The sequence below is a fragment of the Vicugna pacos genome, chromosome 8 (genome assembly GCF_048564905.1).
Source record: "Vicugna pacos chromosome 8, VicPac4, whole genome shotgun sequence".
Taxonomy (NCBI): Eukaryota; Metazoa; Chordata; class Mammalia; order Artiodactyla; family Camelidae; genus Vicugna; species Vicugna pacos.
Genome location: NC_132994.1, coordinates 73255269 through 73282729, shown reverse-complemented (window position 1 = coordinate 73282729; position 27461 = coordinate 73255269). Strand labels below are relative to the sequence as shown.

Sequence of the window (27461 nt, the reverse complement as noted above, 5' to 3'; positions counted from 1 at the left end):
GCTGTGTGAGGGCTCTGGAGGGAGCATGTCCTGCAGAATGTCCAGAGCTGGGCCAAACCGAACCTTTCCTGCCCTCCTGGCTCAGCCTCCCAGCACTGCCGTCCTGGGCCGTTGCTGATGCAGGTCCTGAGGGAGGTGAGAGTGGCAAGTGCCTGCCGACCCCACGCCCCGCAGCGGGGCTGCAAGTCCTTTGAATCAGAATCTGGGTGGTACCACTCTGTGTCCCCTCCAAGACGCAGACAAGAGGCATGAAGAGAACCCCAGAAGCTCGGGAATTATTCAGGACAGTATTAGTATAATAAGTATTTCTGGACAAGAATTTACAAATAGAATCACCTTTAACTTATTCTGGTAATTGCTGGAATAAAATTACCAAGAACTTACCCCATTTCGTGGAATAATATACAGTTTTGAAAGCAGAAATAGTCAGACTGAACTATCTTATTACTTAAGCACTCTGGCATTCTTACATACATATCAAGTCCTGTCATAATGCTAACAGCTGCAAAGAAAAAGGTTTAATCATTTACATTTTTTACAAATACTATGATACTGATTTCATGTAGAAACTACTGTAGACTTTTGCTGTTATATCCAATATAAATGAGAACTTAGAAAAACCATAAAACAAACTTAAGAAAACAAACTTCAAAATTTAGTTTCATATTCAAAATTCTTTATGGTTTAAGAAACATAAGAGGAGATGACCCATCCACATGCCTTTTAGGAAAACCTACCATTGCTCTAAAATTTTACCCACAGTACAAGTAATCAACAATGACACTGATAAATTACCCAAGTAAATTAATACCAGTTCTTAAAATAAATGCAGACATTCCATATCCCTTTAATTGTGCTTTTTAGCAGTTCAAGGACTTGACATCAGTATTAACATCTTAAGCCTTATGGAATTCAATGAGTTTGTGGCGTGTGTGGAATTGTTTTGTTATTAACTAGACTTTTTAATTTGAATTGTTTTCATGCCAATTTTTAAAGGCTATTCTATTGGCATATATATTATACTTCCTCAGTGATCATTTCAAAGATGGACCTCAAACTATGTCCATGATAAACCTGTATTGACTAAGTTAAAGGAATCCTCTACAGAAGAGGAGTGGGAGGCTAGTGGGTTCACATAGTCGGCCGTCCCACTTTCCCACTGAGCTGAGTCCTTTGTCCCCTGGTGGCGTGGTGGAGCAGAAAGCAAACAAAATCGAGATCAGATCTGGAGTTAAGAGCTGTGTAAACTCAAGCCAGCCATTCACCCCGCAGCCACCACTTTATCCAAAGAGGCAGATAATACCCACATAAGAGGACTGTCGGGTTGTGGTGACAGTCCAGTAGCACAGCCCACCCGGAAGTGCTTCATAAACTGTAGAACGGTGCTCAGTGTTGTCATCAGTGGGAGCCTCCCCCCAGACTTGCCAGGCCCTCTGAGAGCCTCCTCTAGGTAAGAGTTTTGCAGGTATGGACTGAGAGAGGCTGCAGTAGGGTGGTGTCTCGCTCCGCTTCTGCGCTGGGAAATGAGCGTGACAGGAGGATGCGCCCTCCCAGCAGTGGTCTAAGGACTCAACCCTCCTCATTGTCATGGAGTCCAGGGTGCATGCGCGCTGGGGAGCTCTGCGTGGAGGAGACAGCCAAGGCTCTCTCCTGCACCAGATGCCCATACTAAACTTTTAAATTAAAATTGTCCATGGAAATTTCCTAAAGTGTCCTTTCAAACATTAAGATAACAGCTAAAGTGGCTCCATCACAAGTAACACTTGTCACAGAATTCATGCAGAGCAGTATTCTAGGAAAATGATAAAATGCACGGAATGTGACGGTCTCATCACACACATTAGCTTCCACAGAGCTGTCAGTGTTCAGCTCTAATCTGGCTTTCTGGAATGATATTTTTGGCACTTGCAATGGCAAGTCCATATGGAGAGAAATTTTGATTCAGCAAATTAAAAAAAAATAAATTTCCGTCTTTGAACCTGTACGTTTTTCTCTGTATTCTTACTGTAAATTGCAGATAGGTGGATTATCCTTTTATTTATTTTGAAACCCTGGCTTAGCTAAGTTTATTTTCCCATAAATATCTTGGAATGTTTTCCTTACCACTACAGCTTGCCTCTTGTCCATTTGCAACGTCTATTTTATACCAAGCTTGTTCCGTAACGAGACTAGCAGAAGGCACAGAATTCTCTCTCCTCCCCCAGTCTCTCACCATGTCTGATTTTCCTGTTTCCCAGTTTCCACTGACATTCGTTTCTGAGTGTGGATGGATTTGCCCTAGAGCCGCTCAGTGATGCCAACCTCGTCAGCCTCCTACGAACACAGACTTATGATCACTGTGATTGAGCGCGTAGGCACCGGAGGAAGAACGCTGGGTTTGAAACTGGTTCCACCTCTAATTGTCTTGTTCTCTGGGCAAGTTCCCCAACTTCTCGGAACTTCTTCAAAGCTTCTCAAAATTAAATAACATAAAACTTGCCGAGTGCCTGGCACATAGCAAACATAGGAAGTATTAGCTACAAGATTTTGGCTCTAAATTGCTAACTGAAAGAGTATGTCCTATGTAAGTTTCTACTGATCTTGTCTCATCTGTATTTTGTTCTCCCAAGTTACACCAACCATGGTCCTCAGGAGCATTAGTAAAGGGTATTTAATCTTTTGTATGTCGGCTTCAACATCCCAGACGTCATCTGATGAAACTTCTCATAAGCAAGCCTTTCCTTAGCTAGTTAAATGGGATTTTTTTTTCCACTGAGAAAAATAATGTTTTCAAGGCCAGTTCTATGCTTTTATGGAAATAGCTATGACTACATAAAATTTGGTCTACATTCTACAGACACTGATTTTTCCCTTATAATGACATGTAGTGAAGCAAGAAACCGCACGTGTAATGTTCTTATGTGGCCGCAGGTTAGTGGTTCTTAACCAGGGGTGGTTTCACAATGCCTGGAGAGTTTTTTGGTTGTCACAGTGCAGAGGCAGGGGTGTGGTGCTGCTGGCATGTGGTGTGTGGAGGCCAGGGATGCTGCAAATATCCTGTAATGCTCAGGACCCAAGACAGTGCTGAGGCCAGGAAAGCCTGCAGTAGGTGGAGGAGAAGGTGAAGCCGACCCGCCTCTGCTCTGGAAGGCAGGAAGATCACTTCCTGTTAGACTGCTATCCCCATCTGAACTCTTTGTGTGCGTGCGTGTGTGTGTGTGTAAAAATCTCATTTCCAAGTTGCAGATTGTGCACATCAATGCCTTGCCCTTTACATTCAGCTATGGGCCTGGCTCTTTTCCATTGGGTTTTGATAAACTAAGGAAGAAAACTGGGCTTAGCTGGTATTGGAAAGCATGCTTCTCCAGCAGTGCAGTGATTAGGAAGTGTGTAATGTGCAGAGAGGTGAGTCTGGTGTACAGAGATAAACAATTCTGAAAGTCATTTTCCTGAACCAACCAACTGTAATTTTTAAGTTCTGTATTTTAAATAATTCCAAAAAACCTCAATCAAGTTTAAAAGGTGTCACCCTTTGATTTTATGTTAGCTGTTTTTTTTTTTTCCCTATAGTGGAGGTGAATCTGTAAATTCATGAAGAATGGAAACAAGTTTGCAGTTCTGTAATAAACCGATTACAAAAGTCATTTAATTTCCTTCTGAAAGAAAAATCCTCCATTAGGTAGCAGTGTGATTTCAGAATTACTGCAGAATTTTTTCATGCTATTTAGTAATGAGAAAGCAGGGAGGATGGAGGAAAAGAAAGGTAAGGAAAAAAGACCTGCATGAAAGAGCATCTTGCCATCCTTCAGACTCAGTCTTGCTGTGAGTGACCCGTGACAGTGGTGGTGCAGAAGGCAGCGTTTCTGTGATGTTACTACATTCTGGTTTAAACCTGATCCTTGCCAGCGTTATACTGGGTTTCTTTCTAGTCTTTAGTAGGACTGATAAGTGAACTCAGGGCTGCAGCCCACGTCTCCAGAAGCTGTATGTCTCCAACTGCTTAGCTTCCATGGATGACGGAAGCCACCTTGGAGCTGCACTTGGCGATCTCAGAGTCCCATAACTAAGTCCCGTATTCTGCTGGAGCCGAGCCGGGCTGTGAAAGGTCGCCCCCTGATCACACCTCTCGCTGGTAGTGCTGCTGAGTGTGTTTTCAGGCATCACCTCCTTTATGCTCAGAACAGCCCCACGAGGCAGGCACTGTTGCGGTCCCCAGACCTCACGTAAATCACCGGAGGCTTAGTGTGAGGGGTTCTGGAAATGCATCCATAGCTGATAAGTGACAACAGAGTCTCAGACCCAGACCTTATGCTAAAATACGTGCTCCTAAGTGCACTGCCTCGGTACCAGTGCGTGGGTCTAGGGAAGACGGCGCCCAGGGACGTAACATGCAGGTGCATCACGTCAAGTCTCCACCCGCCTTGGTGCCGTTTGCCTTCCTGCCGTTGTTCTCAGAACGTCCTGACACATGCAGTGCAGACGCTACGTGCTATGTGCGTTGAGTCTCACGGCGCTAAGATGCTACCACGCCTGCTCTCACGTGACTTGCGCATCGCTTTCTCCTACCTTTTGTGTCTTTCACTTTCCGTGTCAGGACCGACAGGGCTCCTGGTCAGCACATATGCAGAGGTATGACTGAGCTGCTGGTCAGTGAGTGGACCTTTGATGCATAGCTGTTGCCCTGACAGTGAACATGCTTTCCAGGTAGACTGGCTATTTGTATTGATTTTTCTGTGAAGTTCTTGTTTTGACTTCCCCACCCCCTCCAAAGCTTTCTAGTGGGTGTTTGTCTTATTTTTTAAATAAGTTTGAAAGACTTCTTTATATGTCTTAGGTTGCTGGTATTTTTAGACATACAATAAATGTGAATATTTCCCTATTTATTGTTTCTCTTTTACTCTGTTTTGACTGTTTTTCCATACCAAGTGTTAAATTTTTATATAGTCAATTATCAGTGATTTTGATTTTTCTAACCTCTTTGAAATTTCTCTGCCATTGCTGTGTTATTAATTTGATTGTTGTTGTAGTCTCACAGTTTCACAATTCCACTTTTTAAACATTCGCTACCTTGACCTTCCTGGGTATCAGTGTTGAAGAATGCTAAGAGAGCCAAATTTTATTACCATTATCATCATTATATTAATTATCCCAACACCCTTATCAAGTCATCTAATATCTCACTAATTTAAAATGTTGCGGTTTCATAACCTGAAAACACACAGATACACCTGTGTCTCTTTGGGACCTCTGGGCTCTCACTGCTGTTCATTATTCATTTTCTGCTGAGCATATAGTTTGAATATTCTAACTTTAAATAAAATTTAAAATATGGTTAGAAAAGTCATCACTGGCCATCTTTTTCATCCCATTTTTTGGCTGTTCTACAATCATTCTTCTTTCAGAAACACATGAAAGGTAAGAGACGATGGAAGATTTCCCTTCTCACATGCTGGTGGCTCAGTGGCCATTATCCTTCCATTTTGAAAACTCCATTTTCAATATGGCATTAATTTTAACTTACAAGAATCAGACGTTAAATATTTTGTCAGTTGACGGTTATTACTTTAATGTTTAAAGAAATCCTGGAATTACGGGTTTGTGTATCTGGAAGCTATCTGAAAGGTGCTTTCATTTGTATTTCTCTCTGCAGGTAGGAACCCAACTACACTGAACCAGAGAGGAGGACTTACCCTTTATTTTTTAAAAGGTTTTAGCTTCTCTCTTCCACATCACAAGCTTGTGTCTGGTTTGACCGGAGTCTCCTCCAAATAGAGTGACAGTTTCTTTACTTTGGGACACCCTCTTGGGCGTCCTGCTGGGGATTTTTCTTTTAAAGACTAATTTCCTGAATCTCTGGCTAAAGAGAGAAGGTTAACAGTTGAGGGAGTTTGTTTACAGGCCATTAGAAACAATTAGCACATTGCTGAGATTAAAAGCACTTCTCAAGAATGTTGGATGGCCTAGAAAGGAAAAGGGACTTTTAGAAACATCTGTTTTTAACACCTCATTAAGACAGACTTGGAGATTCCTCATCCTCTCTTGCCACACTATGTCATATTTTAATTATCAAGAAATTCTTCACTTCCCCCAAGCTAAGGTCTGCCCTAAAGTAACTGAAAGTAATAGTAACGTGGAACTCTGTCCATGGATTCCTAGGAACAAATTTGTAAGTCACCCCATACCATTTTAGGCTGATTATTTTCAATCCTGCACTTTTCCTTTTTGACAATTTTTCCTTAACACCCTAATTTCTTGGTGGCCTCCCTTTTCTCCTAAAAAATTGCCTTTGCTCCACACAGGCCTTTCTGGGTGCCGCTGTCAGTGCCGTGACTTTGCGGCTGCTCTTCGTGCCCCTGGGACCCCTGCCTGCAGCCCCCCACCCCGTTCTTTCCGTGCTTGAAGACCCAGGTTCTCACATGTTGTCTCATGTTTCTAAACCCCCTTTATGCTGTATTGAAATCCCACTCCATTTTGTGTCAGTAATGGAATGTTCCCCCAATAATCGATGCCCAGTGGACAGGCCTCATCCGTCTCTAACATGCCCTGCAGCGCCGTGCACCTACCAGTCCAGTAAGAATTTGTTGAATGACATTTTATCTCTGTCCCCTCCTGTATTTTGGTTTGTAGCCATTATTTTTTCCTCTCACTCACTGCAAAGATAGAACCAATTTAATACATAGTTGGATCCATTTGTGTTTTCTGTGTCGTATATACTGCAGCTCCACAGGGGTGCTGATCGGCCACCAGTCCGGGGCTGTCTAATAAAAGATAAAGGCAGTCATACTCCTCAACGATACAGTCAGAGCCCACGTCTGCTGGCCTTCTCTCACCTCCCTCACTCTCTGCTCCCAGAGCTCTGGTCTTCCTCCAGTTCTTCCAGCAAACTCTGCTCCCTCTCGGGACCTGGGCAAGCGCCGTGAAGTTCTCCCGGTCTCCCTCACCTTAAACCCACCCCCTCCCCCACGGCTCTGCCTACTGAGAGGAAGCTTAAAAAAAGAGTTTGGCAGCTGAGGGTCACCTGGCATCACCACCTGTAACCCGCTGACCCCCGGGTGACTTGAGCTGACCTGGATAACCGGTGTGTATCCTCTTTCCCTCGATGGCACGTGCTGTCTTCCAAATGCTGTGACCCCAAGGGGTGGAGGTGGCGTGCGTCCTGTGAGAGCAGCAGCAGGTTAGCACGTGGGCGGTAGGCCGGTCACTCCTGGGGGAGGGGAGCACGTCACAGAGAAACGTGCGCACTGGCCCAGGGAGCGAGCGGAGGGTCTGGAGTTAGACATCAGCAGGGGAAAAGTAGACACTGTGGGGAAAGAATTCGGGGGCCCTCTTGAAAAGAGCTTGTCCTTCCAAGGAGCAGCCGCTGCACCCCTTAGCCACCGGGAAGTCCCTGGAGGTTTAAGTTGGGGGAGAGGGAGGGCCAGCTTTGTGTTCCAGAAAGATAGTTCTGTTGGCTGTTGGGGGGGGAGCAGGACTTCTCCTCCCACATGAAAGGATCCCGCTGGAATCCGTCCCAACTGCGCTCACCAAGCAGCCCGGAACCCCAAGTGCTCCATCAGGCCCCCAGCCGCACAGTCACTTCTCTGACCTCCTTCCCTCCAGCCTCTTTGCCTCCTGGTAAGAATTAGAGCTGCTCTTCCGTTGAAATTCTGGGGGAAGTTTCCGAAGAACTTCATGTGACTTTTTATATTACATAAGAACATATACAGATAATTACAGGCTGATTTAGTAAATACAAACTAACTGCCAGAAAGATGTGAGTTGAAATGCCAGCCTGATTGTGACATGGATTCATTGATATGCCTCTGTGCCCACATCACATCTGCTCCCCTGTCACAGTCCTCTGTCTCTGCAGTCCAGACTCACAAACTTTATCCCCATTCCCAGGCGTGCTCCAAACCTTTCTGCACCTCAGGGCCTTTGCACGTGTCATTGTTGGGAAAACCATATCTGGCGCTTCATGCAGCTGAGTCCCACCCAGTCCTCAGGCCTCTGCTTGCATGTCCCTTCCACAGAGACGAGCACCTGGTCCTGATGCCCACAGCCTGCTACCCAATGTCTCACCTTCTTCCTCTCCTTTCCTTCATGTACCATAATGCAATTTGATATTCTACTTTTATTTATGACATCAGGAGCTCACAGTCTGTTGCCCTCAGTAGATTGGAACTGTCTGTTTTGTTCACACTTGTATCTCCAGCACTGAACAAGAGTGAGTGGAAATAAGAATTTAATAAATATCTTCTGAGTGAATGAGCCCAGCATGAAGATCTAAAATAGTGAGAGCTGTTATTGAAATCACATCCTGAGATGTACAGTAAGAAAACAGAAAATAGATATTCTTAGCCCATAATATGCTCCAAGAGGCTGGCATAAGAGAATGTGCCTCCAGTTTGGTTTCAAACTCCAGCCTGAGCAGAAGGTGTGTGGGGTACATATTAGGTATTGTTGAGAGTGTGCGTGTAAGTGAAATATTTGTAAATCAAACTACATTTCAAATGTACTAAGGCAGCTCATTTAAAAAGTGAGTCTATATTAAATCATCTTCTGATGTGAAAAATACCCTTTTAAAATTGAATAACCATGCTATAACTCTGTTTCACCAAAAATGAACTTTCTTTCATGTCATGAATCAGTAATAGTGGCCAGTTTAACATATGAATACAAGAGCTGGTTCCATGGCAGGTGTCTGAATATTAGAGCATTTTACTAGTGTCACTTGCATGTCACTTCCCCTGACTGGTTCAAGGAGATGAGGGTGGACAAGGCCTCGAAACACTGTTTGACTCCAGTGCTCGTCACTGAAGGCCCCCAGGGCCAGGCAGGTGTGAAGGAAGGATGTGAGTGGGCTGGGGCTGCTGTGGCTGCTGCGCACCGAGATCACCAGGGGCAGTTGCTTCAGAGGGTCACGTCATAGGTACAGCCTAACGGAGACTGTATGGAAACAGCAGAGTCCCAAGACCGAGTGAAAAGAATGGCTATTCTTAGGAAAAGACTTCTGGTATATTGCAAATTTGAGTCATAAATTGGGACAGATCCCCAGATAAATGCCACCATTTTGAACTCATACAACTTTTTCTTATTTTATGTATTTCCAAGTGAATATAGTAAAATTTCACTCTTCCCTCCTTTAAGCCCATAGCAAGAGATAACTATTTTAACTTTTTCTGAATCTTTCACACTTCTATCTATGAATATATAAAAATAAAGATATATAAAATCATGTATGTATAAAATGTGTATATTTTACACAGAAGCATATGTACAAACATTTGTACACACATGTGTGAGTACATGCACAGACAAATACACATTTATACATGTGTACATGTGTGTTCATAAATATAATTAACTGCACACTTGGACAAGATGTTACTTTTAGAGAAATGAGACCATACATAGTGTTCAATAGTCTGGATTTTTTTCCTCCTTTTGCAACACATTTTTTACATTTAACAATATGTCATGGACAGCCTTTGGAATCAGGACCTGTAGACATACCTCATTCTTTTTTTTTCATTGCTTGTTTCGGCTGCAGAATCCCGCATTGTCGTGTAATTGATTTATCTCTGCTGCATCTGCAGATGATGAGATTGCTGCCTTGTTTCTCTTCTCCAGACAACCCTGGGACTGACAGCAGAGTGCATGTGTGTTTGCAAAGCTTGCTAGCATTTCTGAAGAACAGACTTCTAGGAGTAGATATTCTAAGCCATCAAACTAAGTCCTGAGATTACTCTGAACAGACTAGTGTGTGTTTTGGTGGCTCTCAGAAGGGGTGGGTGGCATTCGCTGCGAGGACAACCATTGGACTTGAGAGAAGTCACTATTTGGATGACTTATCAGTGTTACCATTAATGTTTTGAAATGTTTGCATTTTCAAATTCTATAGGCTCAAGGCAGGTTTAGGTCTATTTCTTTAGTATTAAATACATATGTATGTGTGTGTGTGTATGTATATGTATATATGTGTCTATATATGCATGTTTATTTTCATTTACATTTCTCTTAAAGATCTTGGACCAAGATATCATTTTGTTTAATAGCCCCTCTAGGTAAATACAGTAAAAACACCTAAGTAGCATATTAAATAAAAAGCAACATCATTTCCAGTCTTCAAGGATGTTCCCTTTATGCTAAGCTATTGCCCTTTATTGAAATATTGAGAATATTCTGGTGTCTCTGAGATAGACAGAACTCCTACTTGTATTTCAAGGGAAAATAAAACTTGACCATTTCTACTCATTTAGTCATTTAGTTAACAAATATTTGTTGAGAACTTGCTAAGTAAGTCCTAAGAACTGTAAGGGGTAAGAATAATAATAAAAACCAGGTCTTTTTCCTAAGAAATTTTTCCTCACCCTATGGAATTAATGGGATGAATAATAATATAGGAATTTTAAAACTATTTCTAGGGACTTGGCAAAACAGTGGGAGACACAAAAATGGTAACAAAAGCTCATTCACTCTAGGAGCTTAAAATGTGCAGTGTGACAAACGACGTGAGTCCCAGCCTTTCTTTGTACTCTAGGGGAGGGGTGCCAGCACTCCTGGCTGCAAGGTGGGTGTGTGATTTGAACTGAACCTTGAAGTCCTGGCAGGACTTCGGTGGGTGGTGATGGAGACAGAATATTATAAGTGGTGGTAAAGATTGAGCAAAGCTGTGGACGCAGGAAATATTTATGATTTGGCACTTAATGTGGTTTGGCTGGAACTTGGTGTAAGCGAGAGAGGAACTGAGGATGAAAGGAAGGATGGGGTAATGTCAAGTGTAGAAGGCTCTGCATGCAAGATAAGGAGCTTACTAGTGTGTAATGGGAGTTACTGAAGGTTTGGGAGCAGGGAGAGAGAGATTTTCTCAGCTGGGCTGTAGGAAAATGAATCTTCTCGGTGATGTTGCAGGGAGACAGAAAGACAGAGGGAAAAGAACCAGCTAGAAGATGGTTGTATCAGTTCAGAGAGAACTGTCTGATACACCTGTCACTACAACCCAGGCAGCTTTTCCATAGGTCAGACTTGGCTTAAACTGAAGTGATGAGTCTCTTAGAGAGCCAGAAGGGCTGCAGCATGACTTACTAATGAGTGAGGAATGAAGCTCAAAGTCCTGAATAATTGGAATGTAGATACAGAAATACGATGAATCAGGGAAGGTGTCACTACTCACAGTTCTGGGTTCCCTGAGCCTGGGTAATGGGTCCGACAGAAAGAGACCAGCACTTGAAGTCAGCTCCATGTGAAATTCGTATATAAGGGAGAAACTCAGTCTCTGAACAATCTGGAGGGACCCTAGTGGAAAATGCACTCAGTGTACCTCAAAGACGTGAAGAACTCCTCCGGAAAAAATCCAGGAAGAATTGTGAGGAGCTAAAGTCTTAGGGTTAGCAACTGGACAGCAGTGGCTGACTCACTGTTGGGCATCTTTGATTGGGAAACACTGAGAAACCTGAGAATTCTCGAAAGAGGGCTTCCTGAATCCTGGTGCTGCTGACGTTGCCAGCGACGAGGAAGATGTCAGTGATGATGTGTGTGTGCGTCTCTGCTTTAGGTGAGACAAATGCTTTATCACATTGCAGTTGTGCAACGGATGCAACACGTAGGCGTTGCAGAGGCGCCGAGAGGTGGGGCAGGAGCTGGCCCTCCTGGCCCGTGAGTCAGTTGTTACATTTTCAGGAATTGCATGAGTTATTAAACATAATTACTAAAAAATGGATTACTTAAAATTACTTAATTTTACTTTAAATTACAATTACTTAAAAATTGTGTTATAATTTAGCAAATTGTATTTTTCAAAAGGTAGGAAGTAAACTCATCATATAGTAATTGTCTTACTGCCTTTTGCTGTTACATGTCCTTGAAGTAATTTTCATCTACGACATCGAGATGGTGGAAATACCGTAGGACAGTGGGCTGCTGGGCTCCCCTGCCCGACTCTGGTCCAGTGGCTTTAGGTTGGTAGCTTGAAGTTGACCATTCAGGAGTGTTTACAGCACAGAAGTCAGTGAATTCTACAAGGCAGGCCTTTCTACCCCGCCTCAGAGACCAGTTGCTGAACATTTACCACGCGACCTCCGACTCATCAGAAGGAAAGGATTACTAAAATGTTTCTAAGTAGTTCCTACTCGTGTCTCCCTTCCTTCTGCAGCTCCTTGGGTGTCTATCATGTTCCAGGACCATACAAGGCACCAGCAAGGGCAGTGTTGCTGATCAGCTTTATACAATGCCTGCTTTCGCTGGCAGGGAGATTGTGGCTCTCGGTGACTATGAGAACTTGGACAAGTCACAGTCTCTCACTCCCAGTTTACTCATCCTTGTCATTCACAGGCTGACGTAGTTTTCTCTGGTGCTTGACCTTGTATTTCCACCTGGATTCTCATAATTTTCCAGCCAGGGACCCTAATACCTAAAGTGACATCCCTGGGTTTGAGCGGGAAGAATTTCGGGTAAATGAGAGTTTGCATTTCAGTTTATCCCATGTTTGCAAGACATCTGGGCATCTTTGCTTACTCAAACTATGTGTGCTACGCTTGAGCGGATTATAATGTGGAGTTTTGTTGGTAAAACAATTTTTTTCTCACCTTGCTAGAACAAATGAAAAAAAATGAATTTCTGTATGCAAGTAATAGGATGCTCATTACTTCTGGTTCTTATTTGAAAAACGTCTTCTGATTGGGCCTCTAATAACTGAGACTTCCTTTCCCCATTTCAGCTTCTCATCCAATATTTTTTTAAAAAAATTATTTATATTCACTAGGCTTTAAAGTCAATCTTGATATTTTCCACTGTTATGATTCTCACCTCTAAATGGATTACACTGACAATACAGACAAATTTAATCTTCTTCATATATAACTTGAGGATAAAAGGTCAAAAAAGAAACATGTTTCTCTCCTCTCCTAAAGATAAAAATGCAAATAACTAATTTCCTTTGAAGTCTGTAAATACAGCATGTTTCCTGTGCTCTTTACAGCATTAAATAGGTCACTGTGATCCAGGAAAAGTTAACTCTTCAGAGTCTCTGCCAGGCTGAGGAAAAGGCCTGTTTTCTTCTAACAGTGGCTTCTCAGCCAGGATGAAGTCAGTCAGGTGACACCCTGTTCTTTGCCTCACAAGGATTGTCTTCTTAGACTATTTTGGACAGACTCTTTCTTTTCTTGTTTGGACGATTCAGTGGTATCCTTCTTTCAGACATGGCCCCAAGTCTTATTGTGCTTGGACCCAAGAAAAAGAGAGGTTCAGTCTCTACCCTCGAAAGGCTCACAGTCGACGGAAAATGACAACACAAGGTGTGAACATTGTAGCAAAGGTGCAGGGAAAGCACAGAGAAGGGAGTCAGGACTGAACTCTGAGGAGTCTGCGGTGGTGCGGAGGCCCCAAGGAGGAGGCAGAACAGAAAGGAAACAATGCCTAGAGCCACAAGGAAAACAACAGCTATTGTGTATCAGCTTCCAGAACGTGCCAGGCCTTGCAGGGAAGCGGGACTGAAGGCCTGAGATGGAAAGAGCTCTGCCGATTATCCTGGTAAAACCTTCCCCCAGCGCTTGTCAAGTTATCAGGTGCCTTAAGCCTCCAGCTGCAGAGTTTTAGGGACAATATCTTGATATTATATCAAAATACAGATTATGGATAATACAAAACATGGTGGGAGAAGATGAGATAAAATCCAATAATATCACTTCCATTTGCCCTGCAGTCTGAGAAATCTGACATGCTTTCAACTTTTACCTATTGAAAAACTCTTTAAAAGCATCAAATGGTAGTGTGTGAAATAGCATTAAATTATTATATTCTTCAAAATATACTATCCAGATATTACTTGATATATCAAAAAACTCCTTATTCATTTGTGCATTTGCAAAAAATGAACTAGGTAAAAATGAAATAAATGACAAATAATGTCATTTTCTTCTGCTACTAACACAATGCTTGGCACGAAGTATGTCACTAGCGTTTGGTGAAGACATCAAATAGAGTTTTGTGGTTTCTCCACCTTTTTTCTAATTTGACCAAATCATTTTCTACCTCCTGCCACCCTCATAAAGGAGACAAGATATTGGCAGGAGAATTGTAATATATCTAAAACAGGCTGATGGACAGCAGATTTAATGGAAAATCTTCAAGTTTACTGTCAAGGTTAATAAGCCTAAAATATCTTAAGACTAAATTAAAGTGCTTTTTGCCTTAAGAAGGCATTAAAAAGAAAAGTTTGATGGCATGTTAGCTGATTCTAGAATTAAGGAGCATTTTTATGGCAAAGTATCATTTACAACTCAGATAAGAATAAGGATTTTTTGTCTTGCCTGAATGTATCTTAGAAAGTAAACAATCCTCACTAATCATTATCCTTGCAAACATCTAATTTAAATTTTGCCTCAAAACACCTCCTGGTGGGTACTCCAGCTATGTGTGTGTGTGTGTGTGTGTGTGTGTGTGTGTGTGTGTGAGTGTGTGTCTCTACTCTTAAAGGAATATATGCTGTATTTTTATCACTGATATGCAGTATAAATTTTCCTGTCCTTCTTTTAAATTGTGGTTTCTACCTTCATGTTTCCAAATAAATGATATCAACCATCTTTTCTAATTTACTTTGTTTCGTAAAGGTGTTCATTTTTCTTGATCAAATCTCTTGAGTTTTTCCATTTTGAGTAACTACAATGAGAGCAATTTGCAATTCCAATGTCTTGTACTGTATTTGAATTGGAACAAAAGGAAGCATCTAAGAACAAAACCTTGCTGAGTGGAGTAATTTTAAATGCCTTTAGTTCAAATGCATTTTTTGGTGGAAGCCGCAGTAAAATGCTCTACTTTTCCCCAGAGGTCCCTCTTGTTCTCCAATGAAGAAAACTAATCTGTAATTGTAAGGACTGCAAATGTGCACCAGTAAATTTGGTAGTGCCAAGATCGTATTTCAAATTGTCTGTAATTTGTAAGACTATATCTTTGTTTGCTTCTCTACTCACATTGGCATTCTCTTATGCTTTACTGAAAATATTATTTTATCAACAAAATGTTTTCACTAAAATTTAGACTGAAATTAAGATACCCACTGTTTGCTCCATTAATAATAATTTCCATCTTGTCTTAAGATTGTATGCTCACATGTACAACATAAGTTTTGCATGAGCACCTCCTCCACATCCCATCTCTTCATTAGGTTCTTTATCAATGTCTATAATCAGTTAATTAGTTCTTTCTTGTAAGCAATAACATTATGTATCCAAACAGGGTAGCATGGATGAATTTTGTGTCCTTTGAAGGGAGAGTCCAAATTATCTGGGAAACAAGAACACCGAAGTAATATTTGTTATATAGAAATAGCTCTAAGAGGCTATAGTTACAGTTGCAGAAACTGGGTATTTGTGGGTCTTGCATTTCAAGTGCACAGATGTAGGGAGCAGGATTTACCTTCTCTTGCCACGTGTAAAAACGTAAGAGATCATCAGCTTGAAATAACCGTATGTGTAAACCTCATGGTAATCACAAACCAAACATTGATAATAGATATATACACAATAGAGATAAAGTAATCCAAACATAACACTGAACATACTCATCAAATCACAAGGGAAGAGAGCAAAAGATTAAGACAGGAACAAAAAGAATTACAAAAACAACCCCCTAATAATTAACACAATGGCAATAAGTACAAGCCTATCAGTAATTACTTTAAATGTAAATGGACTAAATGCTCCAATCAAAAGGCAGAGTGGCCGAATAGATTAAGAAAAAAAGAAAAACAAAAAACAAAACAAGACCCATATATATGCTGCCCACAAGAGACTCACTTCCAAATTAGACACACACAAACTGAAAATGAAAGATTAAAAAGGCATTCTATGCAAATGGAAACAAATTGCGCATCAATACTTATATCAGATAAAATAGACTTAAAGACTGTAACAAGAGACAAAGAAGGATATTACATAATGATAAAGGAATCAATCCAACAAGAACATATATAAATTGTAAATATACATGCATCCAGCATAGAAGCACCTAAATGCGTAAAGTAAATCACACAATAATAATAGGGGACTTTACCATTCCACTTACATCAAAAGGCAGACCACCCAGACAGAAAATCAGCAAGGAAACACCGGCTTTAAGCAACACATTAAGTCAGATGAACTTAATAGATATTTATAGAATATTTCATCCAGAAGCAGCAGAATACACAGTATTTTCAAGTACACATGGAACAATCTCCAGGACAGATCATATGCTAGGGCACAAAACAAATCTCAATAAATTTCAGAAGATCGGAATCATATCAAGCATCTTTTCAAACACAACACTATGAGATTAAATATCAACCACAAGAAAAATATTGCAAAAAACACACAAATGCATGGCGGCTAACCAATATGTTACTAAACAGCCAATGGGTCACAAAAGAAATCAAAGAGGAAAATTTAAAAATACCTGGAGACAAACGAAATGGGAACACAATGATCCAAAATCTATGGCTGCAGCAAAAGCAGTTCTAAAGGGAATTTTATAGCAATACAAGCCTACCTCAGAAAGCAAGAAAAATCTCAAATAAACAATCTAACCTTGCAGCTGAAGAAACTAGAAAACAAACAAAACAAAAAGTTAGTAGAAGAAAAGAAATTGTAAAGATCAGGACAGAAATAAATGGAGACTAAGAAAAATAATAGAAAATATCAATGAAAGTAAGAACTGGTTCTTTGGAAGTATAAACAAAATTAATAATAAACCTTCAGCTAGATTTATCAAGAAAAAAGAGAAAAGATCCAAGCAAATAAAATCAGAAATGAAAAAGGAAAAGTTACAGCTGACACCACACAAGTCAAAAGGATCATAAGAAATCACAAACAATCATATGTGAGTGAAATGGACTACCTACAATCTCCCAAGACTGAATCTGGAAGAAATACAAAATATGATCAGACCAATTACCAGTAATGAAATTGAATCAGTAATTTAAAAACTACCAACAAACAAAATTCCAGGACCAGATGGCTTCACAGTTGAATTCTATCAAACATTTAAAGAAGCGTTAATGCCTAACTTTCTCAAACTATTCCAAAAAATTGAAAAGGAACTGATTTCATGAGGCTAGCATCACACAGATACCAAAACCAGGCAAAGATACCACACAAAAAAAGAAAGTTACAGGCTACTATCACTGATGAACATAGATGCAAAAATTCTCTGCAAAATATTGGCAAACCAAAATCAACAATCCATTAAAAGGATTATACATCATGATCAAGTGGAATTTAACCAGGGATGCAAGGATTTTTCAGTATTTGCAGATTAGTCAATGTGATGCACCACATTAACGAATTAAAGAATAACTATCATATAATCATCTCAATGGATGCAGAAAAAGTTTTGACAAAACTCAACTTCCATATATGATAAAGACTCTCAACAAAGTGGATATAGAGGGAACATATCTCAGCATAATAAAGGCCATTTATGACATACCTACAGCTAACATCATACTCAGTGGTGAGAAGCTGAAAGCATTTCCTCTAAGATTAGGAGCAAGAAAAAAATACCCACTCTTTCCAGGTTTATTCAACATAGAACTGGAAATCCTAGCCACTGCAATCAGACAAGAAAAAGAAATAAATCTAGATTGGAAAGGAAGAAGGAAAACTGTCACTGTTTACAGATGACATGATACCACATGTAGAAAATCCTGCAGATGCCACCAAAAAACTAGTAGAACTAATAATTGAATTCAGTAAAGTTGCAGTATACAAAATTAATATATAGAAATGTGTTGTTTTTCTATACACCAAGAATGAACTATCAGAAAGAGAAATTAAGAAAACAATTCCATTTACAATTGCATCAAGAAGAATATATACCTAGGAATATATCTAACTAAGGATATAAAAGACCTATACTCAGAAAACTATAAGACACTGATGAAAGAAATTGAAGATGACACAAACAAATGGAAAGATACACTGTGCTCATGGATTGGAAGAAGTAATGTTAAAATGACCACACTACATAAGGCAATCTATAATTTCAGTGCTACCCCTATCAAAATAACAATGGCATTTTTCACAGAATTAGAACAAATAATTCTAAGATTTGTATGGAAACACAAGACCCAGAATAGCCAAAATAATCTTGAGAAAGAAGAACAAAGCTGGAAGTATCACATGCCCTGAGTTCAAACTATACTGCAAAAATACAGTAATCAAAACAGTATGGTGCTAGCACAAAAACAGACACATAGAACAGTGGAACAGAATGGAGATCCCAGAAATAAACCCATACTTATATGGTCAATTAATCTATGCCAAAGAAGGCAAACATATACAATGGGGAAAAGACAGCCTTTTCAATAAATGATGTTGCAAAAAGTGAACAGCTACATGCAAAACAGTCAAACTAGACTACTTTCTCACACCATATACAAAAACATACATTATAGAAGAAGTCCCTATATTATGGGTAAAGGCATTAAGCAAGCCCATCACAACTGAGCCATCTTTGCTACAATTTTGACATATTTTGTAGCTTCTTTTTAGATACAGGTATAATATATAAAGCAAGGGAAATAAAATCTACTTTCCAAGTGTGGCCCCCCATTAAGTTCTTTAATATTATGGAAGATGCAATTTACAACAAAGTGTGGTCCAAGGACTCTGAGGGTCCCTGAGACGTTTTCAGGGGATCTGTGGCATCAATGTCACTTTCATAATGACAGTAATATAGACAGTTCTCCAGAGGCTACATGGGCCCACAGATTAAACGAAAGGAGATTTGAAAATCCACCAGTTGTTTATTAAGCTGGACTTTCAGGATATTTTAGTAAAAATGCTAGAGTGAGACATCCCTCAGAACATTTTTTGTTTGAGAAATATTATGTTGTTTATGTCAGTATCCAATGAGTTTATCCCTGTTAGTTTCTAATACATTAATAAATATTTTTAAAATTCCTGCTTTGATTTTTTAAATTAAATCCTGATAGTTGTAACTCATGAGCCACTTTAATAAAACACTGGTGGAGCCCTCAGTGACTTTTAAAGCTCTAAAAGATACGGAGACCAAGCACTTGAGAGCTGCTACTTTATGAAAAAATGGCCTTTGTTCTTGGGAAAAATAGTAGCACATAAGCGGTGTATTTCTCTGTAACTATTGCTATTGGTACAGTCATAATCATCTGTATTAACTATAACTTTTAGCATCTATTTCACAAAGATCGCTGAAGAACAGGTAACTGAGAACTGTCATTGCAAGCATTTAGCAGACTAGCAAAGCTCATAGACACACATAATGTAATTGTTTACAGTCACCTGCACTCCTCTTATAGTTTGTTAAAGTGAGAAAAATGAACATAGTCATTAATAGAATCCAAAGATATGGCCTTTCTGTAGCATATAAACATAAAAAGGGAAAGTATACAAACGTGAAATTATGTTTGACAGTTAATGTTGCAGTTTTCTTCCCATCTTACCTTGAAATTTTCTGAATATCCAATGATTTTCCATTAAGTAACTTAATTTAATATTAGCCCAAGGTTGCAAGTTACCTAAACATCATGGAAATTTTCTCTAAGCTGATACTCTACAGAACACAATTACAATTGACATAAAAAGCATGCCAGAGTAATGACTCAGTGAACACAGATTTATATTTTTTATATTTTTATACTTTTAATAATCTTAAACATTATGCAGGAGTAATGTTAGCTTACTTGGGCAGTATATTGTGTAAGTTTAGGAAATACAAACCCACATAAAATAAAATGTATGCTTGCATTATAGTTAATAGTGATAAATCGAGAAAAGACATACCTGATTTTTTTTGAAGGCTTTATTGTTTTAGAACAGTTTAGGTTCACAGCAAATTTGAGAGGGAGGTGCAGAGAATTCGCATATAACCCTCCCCTCATCGAGTATCTCCCCCATTATCACCATCCCCCACCAGAACGGCATACTTGTTACAGTTGATGGACCTATGTTGACCTGTCATTATCACCAAGAGTCCATAGTTTGTTAGAGTTTACTCTTGATGGTGTACATTTCATGGGTTGAGACAAATGTATAATGACACATATTCATCATTATGGAGTATTTTCACTGCCCTAAAAATTGCCCATAAATTTTTACATCAAAACTATTAAACTAGTGTCATGTGCCAAAGAGTCACCTTAATTATATGAATTTAGATTTTTAAAATATTCCTGAGTTATTTGTTGCAAGAAAAAATTTATCCAGCACATTTAGTGTCAAAGGTTAATATCTTCATTTTCTGAAAATTTTAGTAATTTCAATTTATATAAGTACTTAATTATTATAAAGGTGATAAGAACAATGCTCCTTTAATTTAAGAGATTTTGTTATCAAACTCATGAATGCTGTCTGGAATTAAGCAGACATTTCACACTCTTGCACTAAGATGCAAAGACATTTCTGCATAACAGAAACATACACTCGCAGACACATGGAGAACTTAGACTTTGGTTTTAGCACTTACACTGTGTGTCAGGAGTAAACAAACACCAAAACTTACTGGTCCAGTTATCAAAAGTGCTATTCTTTCCAATGGACATGTAATTCTTGATTAATTTGGGCTCAAACTAGATAAATAGATAAACAAAGAAAAACAAAAGCAATTTTTTGTCGTGTCTCCCAAAAGAGAATACATCTCTGTCGACCATCGACCAAGTGGACAAGTTATAAGACCAAGTTCCCAATCGTTGATGCCACCCCAGTGGAATGCGTAGAAAGAAAAAGAAAACAAAGACTCTGTAGAGGAGAAAAGTGAACTAGAGAAACAGAGTCAATAAAGTTAAAAATCTGTTGCCACTGGGAATTCACTTCAAAAGCTGATAAAAGACATGCCTGGGCTCACACCTCCCCTGAGGATTACTTCTCAGCCACGTCGCTTACCTGCTCTGTCAGGTGAATTCACTGGGCGTCTTGGTGGATGATACCCAAAACTGTTAAGATAATTTTAGAGGTGAATAAAGTCATGACTCCCATACAGATATAAAATGGATAATATTAAATATCTTATTTAACTCATGAATTACCAGAGAACCTATAAAGTATCAAAAACTCATTCAAAGGAGAATGTAAACAGCAGAAACGCACACAAGTGATTATGAGTGTGACCTGAATTTAATGGATGCAAACCTGGCTTCTTTGGGGAAGGAAAATAATTCCGTCTCCACCAGACAAAGCTCACATTCGTTTTCAGACCGGCCCTCTACACCCTCCACAGCAGTAAAATAGGTCAAAGTTAATGGGAGGAGCAGACCATGCTGTAGGATCAGGTAACTCACAGCCCAGAAAGGACACCCTGACTGATTTTCTTTTAAAATGTGCCACCTTCTAGGTTTGTCTGATTAATTCCTCACGGATAGATTCAGAGGAAGCATTTTTGGCAAGACTATTTCATAGGTGATGAGCTTCTGACATTGTTGTGATCACTGTCCCAGGGACCAGGGATGCAGTGCTGTGTCTCTGTAGTCTTAGCGCACACTTCATAGTTGCGGAGGCAGATACGGAACGATTGTAACTACTCCAAAGGCCGAGGAGTGTGTTTGACACACCTTCCCTGAGTGCAGTGCTTGAGGATCAGGGAAGAGAACTGTAGCAACTAACATTTGGCTCAGCGTTAACTTTGGTGTTGGGAAGGGCATTTGGGGTGGGGAAGAAAGGAGGGGAGAGGAAGGAGGAGTCTGGGAAAGCCCTGAGGATGTAGCCCAGTGGGTCTCAGAGGTAGTTCCCAAATGAAAAGTTGAAAAAATTTATTTTATGCAGCTAAACACCCATTGTTGTATGGAGACCATATATAGTTTGGGAGTGAAAGGAGGCATTATTAGTAATTTTCTGGGCTACAGGAGGAAACTGGGACTTCTTGAGCATCCCAGACAGATGAGGTATCATTCAGTTTGGCGCTGTCACCACCTGGAAGTCTCAGTGGCGCAGAGCAACAGGAAGTGTTTTTTCCCCCTTGTCTGCGGATCAGCTGGGGTTTTGTTTGTTGGGCTCCAAGGTGTGGGTTCAGGTCTGCTCCTGGGACCAGCAACCAGCAGGGGATGTTCTGCAGTGACTGCGGAAGTGCAGGAGGGCCACCCAGCATGTCACACCATCACCTGAAATCCCCAGGGTCTCGTCGGCATAGCAAACGGTGGTGGAGGGGGCACAGTTCACCCGCCGTGAGGACTAGAGGACAGGCAGTAACTGGTAGCAAACGAGGCCAGTGCAAACCGAGACGATTAACCAACCACAGCGTGTCATCCTAGTTATTATGAATATAGATTTTTTTCAAAATTCAGAATAGAGGAGGAGAAATTGGTAAGGGTAAAACTGGTATTCTGCAGGTGGGTCCTATTTTTCTAGCTCTTCACTCTAAAAGAACTTCACATTTTCACAAGCCTTACTATTCTCGTGCTGTCACCACTTTCTTTTGTATGTTGTATTTATTCTCCTTCCTGTTGTTTTAATGTCTTTTCTGTTATTTTCTGTTTGTTTTTTTACATGCGTTTCCTTTATTCTGCAGTTATGTAGGGTCTCGTTGCTCCCCAGCCAAGAAAAAGAAAACAAAGGCATTTCCAAGTAGAGCTGAGAATAGATTCAGTCTGGCCTAATTTCCTCCGTTTGCATCTATGGATGGATAACTGTCACCTGGAGGGTGTGACCTGCCCACTTCCTTGAGCCCGGCCTGGCCCTGGCCTTCTGATCCCCAACTTGGCTCACCTTTGCTTTTCTGCCCAAGGGAGCATTCAGGATTCGGGAAGAGCCACACAGGTTGCTCAAGATTTTCCCTCTTACTGAAAATGCAATGTGCGAAGACAAAGGAAGCACCTCCCTTGTTTATTGAGTTATAAAAGCAGGGAATCCCAGTTACCTCCTGTGATGTCTAGAAACGCTCTGAGCCTGTTTTTGAGGTGCAATTCACATAACGTAAAACAACATTAAATGATCTTTTTATGAGAGAAGCAATCTAGTAACGTTTAGTATGTTTCCCATGTTGTGCAACCATGACCTCTATCTATTCGAAACACTTTTGTCATCACCCCGCAGTGAGAGCCCGTACCCGCTAAGCAGTTACTCCCACTTCCCTGTCCTCCCAGTCCCCTGCAAACGCCGAACTACGTCCTGTCCCTAAGACTTGTCTGTTCTGAATATTTCATATAAATGGAATCGTACAGTATCTGTCCTTTTGCGTCTGGCTCCTTTGACTTAGCATAACGCTTCCCAGTTTTATCCGTGTCATCACATGTACCAGTGCTTCAGTTCTTTTTATGGTTGAAATACATACGTGTGTATATATACACACACACCCCGACACACCACAGTTTGTTTATCCGTTCAGCCGGTGGTGGACATTTGGGTCATCTCCGCCTTGAGGCTGTTCTGAACAGGGCTGCTCTGAGTAGTTGTGTAAGGTACATGTTTGCGTCCTGGTTTTACGTCTGGGTGTGTAGGACGGCACTGCGGCATCATGTGGTCTCCTGTGTTTAACTTTCTGAGGAACATGAGCCCACTCCTCACACTGTGTCCAAGACGGTTTTTAAGAAACTCAGGGGAGCCCAGCACAACTCCACAGCCTTAGGGGTGGTGAGATGCTTTGAGAAATAAGCGGATTCCAGTCCCGCCACGGGGGAACCACATGACATTTCTAAGTTTCTTACCCACGCTTTGACTCAGTTTACTCATCTGTTAAAGCTGAGTAGCTCCCTCCTCTGTTGGGTGGTTGCTAAATTCCTGGAGATAGTGCACAGGGAGCACTTCCTATGCAACAGGGCAAATGGATTTTTTTTCAAGTTGAAAAAAATATATATGCTAGCTTCTTTTCTTCACAAACTATGTAAAGCTTTAGTTTTCTGCCTACTAGTCGTTCTAAGGCAGGTTGGGTTTAAAATTAAAGGTTCTCATGTGTCAAAGCCTTAGAAATCAAAATACGAATTATTGTCTTTTAAAAGGAGGAGCAAAAGATTGGAGGGGCTTTCCGAAGGCTTGATTTCTTTGACTCTGCTGGGAGAGCCCAGGGCTGCACCCTGTCTGAGCTCTGTGTGGTGCCTCAGAGCCTGTCTGAGTGCCTTCTGCGGGAAGACCGCCGTCGCAGCATCTTGCTGCGGTGGTCGGACTTGGAGTGAGTTCCTGAGAAACTTCGTATGTTTTCAGCTTTAAGTATGTTCTTTCGCCTGCCCCCAAATTCACAAACACTTGAAATCGGAGTCAGAAAAGCATCTGCGGCAGCCTAGAAAGAGGTCGCGTGCCCCCAGGGAAAGATGGAGAATAAGGGCTTCTGGTGCTAGAGCTCCAGGCAGCAGCAGCCTGAACCAGGCCTGCCTCGGCGTCCAGGGAACGTTCCCTCGTGCTTCCTCCCTGGAGGGTCCTGGGGGGTGCTGGGAGCCCATGGTGAGCAAAGCCAGACATGCCCCCCCATCCTGGAGGGTAGGTCACGTGGCGGGGACCCTCAGACCTCAGTGGAATACCACAAAGGGAAGGTCAAATTGAAATAGTGAGACATGCACTTAGCTACAAGAATATGTAACAGGGAAATCCCAGCAGGTCTCAACCTGCATTTTCCCCCGTGTGTAAGCACGTATCTCTTTTAGGATCGATCATCTGATAGACTGCAGTGTGTCTCCCTTTTCGATGCCTTCCCACTGGCCCATGACTAAGAAATGGCAGCTCTTGCGATCCTAAAGTGTTAACACTCTTGTTTTCTCAGAGTGGATTTTAAATTTGGGAAGAACACCTGGAGTTTGTGAATAACTTTAATCATGTTTTAATGCATTTTATTACAAGTCCGTATAACTTGAGCTAGACTAATGAGACGTAAAATAAATCTTCCTTATTTATACATTTTGACATGAATAGGAGTTTCTAAGGAGACTTTTAAATAGCATTTCTCTAAAGTCAAAGATGTGCTGTTCTATTCAAGTTTTAGAGGTTTAATCTTATATTAGCCCATCACGTCAACTATTACAGATTTGAATTTTGCAGAATACACATTTGTATGATTTTACTAGTCAAGTGATCTTTATATAAGGACAAATTTGGGAACTGTTCATTCACTAACCTAGAAGAAAGTTTGACTTTGATCATTCATTAGAGGTTTGATATGTTTTTCCCTGAATTCATTAGGGAAAAAAAAAACAAGATTTTTTTCCTAGTGACTCTTGACCTTTGACCTCAGCAGTGATGCCCAATAAATACTAAGAATGTCCCTGAACTGCCCGTGGCTACATTTGCTTCCCTTTGTAGGCGCGCCCTGTGGCGATACTGGAAACACGATGGTTTTTCCCCTTTTGCTCACACGCTAGCTTCATAGTTTACATTTTCACGACTTCTTGCTATTTTATTTGAGTACCGAGTGGATTGTCTCAACTTCCTGTCTGTTAACTTTGTTTAAAAACATTGAATTTAATGCTGAGAAGACGGTGAGAAACCGACTGCTCAGAAGAATTAATTTCCTCGTGTTTTTTTTTAACAGCTTGAAAATCAGCACACTTGAAGTTTCACACCGCATGCAAATAAGTCTCTCTGGGTGTTAGGGTGTTTCCGAGCCCCCAGAGCATGAGTGTCTATTCTGTACTTCATGTATCTGAACTCCTCCTGAAAAATCAGTTGACAGCCTAGTTGTGGAAAATTATTTTGGCCATTAGATCCTGAAATTCATTCTGAATTTTGAATTACTGACATTCATTCATTGATTCAAAAAGTATTTATTAAACTTACAAAGCTGAGTCAGATTTAGCCACTATTGCAAAGACTTCAAACACAGTCTGGAGGAAACAGTGGTAAAAAATTCTTCCAAAAACTTACAGTAGGTGTGTTTAGAGAGAAAGTAGGGGATAATTAGCTGTGTTACCAAGTACAGATTTGTTCTGCTCACCTCACAGCAGGCCCGTAAATTGGGAGACGAGGTGTGGGGGCAAGGAAGGCCGCACAGCAGGAAGATGGCAGACTAACGTCTTGAAGAACCATCTTCCTCAAATCAGAATTCACACTTCTTTTATACTAAAAAGGGGAGGGAATATGCTTGTGTTGCAAACTTCTTGGGGTAGGAATCCTTTGTTCTTGCAGCTGTCCATGTAGGTCACATCATGGTGTCCCTATAAACCTCCAACGAAACATTATTTTCTATTCTGCAGCTTGTTATCTTCATATGAATGGAAATGTGTAAATATCCTCAAAGGCCAGAGCCTTGAGAATAGGCTCTCCTGTATATTTCAGGCTCTAGGCAACATTCTTTTACAAAAGGTGCAGAACCAGCAAGAGCAAATGTGGCACATTAAGGAACTAACAGCTGAGTACACTGGAGCACAAAGTGCAAAGGCCCTGGGGCAGGCAGGGGGAGGCGGGAGCTGGATGGACAAGCTGGACCCGATCAGGAAGGACATCGCAAATTGTATCAAAAATTTGCATTAGTAGAATTTGATGATTGCACAGTGAGTTATGTACCATACTTTCCATTTTCTTAGGAGATACTCACTGAATAATTTGGGGTAAAGGGTTATCATGTCTGTAGTTTACTCTCAGGCAGCTCAGCAAACATATAACAACAATAATGTTATATATACTAATGGATATATTTATATTTTAGTGATGATGATAGACAGATAGAAAGCAATTGTTTTTTTTTAACCTATGCACCATTTTTTCATGCATAGTTTCTACACAATGGGTGTAAGTTCTACACAGAATTTTATGTTACCCTTTTCATCTCAGTTATAGCTGAAGCATTTCTCATATTGGTGAACACTCATGATAAACATTATTTTAATGGCTGCATAAGATTCATTTTTTTAAATTGCTTTTTGTTGTTGTTCTTAACCCCCTTCACCCATTCCTCCCACCCCCTGCCCCCCACCTCTGACAACGGCTAATCTGTTCTCTGTACCTGTGAGCTTGGCTTTTGATTTGGTTTAATTGGATTAGAAACCACATATAAGAGAGATCATATGGTATTTGTCTTTCTCATCTGACTTGTTTGACTTAGCATAATGCCCTCAAGGTCCATCCATGTTATCACATCTTTCATTATTTTTATGGCTGAATAATATTTCATTGTGTGTGTGTGTGTGTATGTGTAAAATATTTATTCATTCAACCATCAGTGAACACTTAGGTTGTTTCTATATCTTGGCTATTGTAAATAACACAGCAGTGAACATAGGGGTGCAGATATCTTTTTGAGTAAGTGTTTTTATTTTCTTCAAATACCCAGAAGTGGAATTGCTGGATCATATACTACTTCTACTTTTAATTTTTTGAGGAATTTCTATACTGTTTTCCATTCTTGTCCCCAAGTCCAAACTCGTTCTGCTCGCCACATAAATTGGGAGACAAGTGTTGTGGCAAGGAATAGCGACTTTATTTGGAAAGCCGGCAAATGGAGAAGATGGCAGACTAATGTCCTGGAGAACCATCTTCCCCAAGTCAGAATTCAGGCTTCTTTTATACTAAATAGGGGAGAGGGTGTGCTTGGCTGTTGCAAACTTCTCGTGTGGAAATTCTTTGTTCTTGGAATCCTTT

At 40.6% G+C, this 27461-nt stretch overlaps 1 protein-coding gene and 1 long non-coding RNA gene across 5 annotated transcripts in view; one reads left to right on the top strand and one right to left on the bottom strand.

Annotated features, from left to right (window-relative positions):
• Positions 1 to 27461, top strand: part of PRKN (parkin RBR E3 ubiquitin protein ligase) — a 1151747-nt gene that overhangs the window by 624852 nt on the left and 499434 nt on the right. The gene's annotated exons all lie outside the window — the stretch shown is intronic.
• LOC140697925 (uncharacterized) lies at positions 6627 to 7704 on the bottom strand. Its single transcript, XR_012075304.1, has 3 exons — positions 7504 to 7704; positions 7047 to 7135; positions 6627 to 6737 (listed from the first exon to the last, which is right to left on the bottom strand). It is a non-coding gene; the product is annotated as an uncharacterized lncRNA (long non-coding RNA).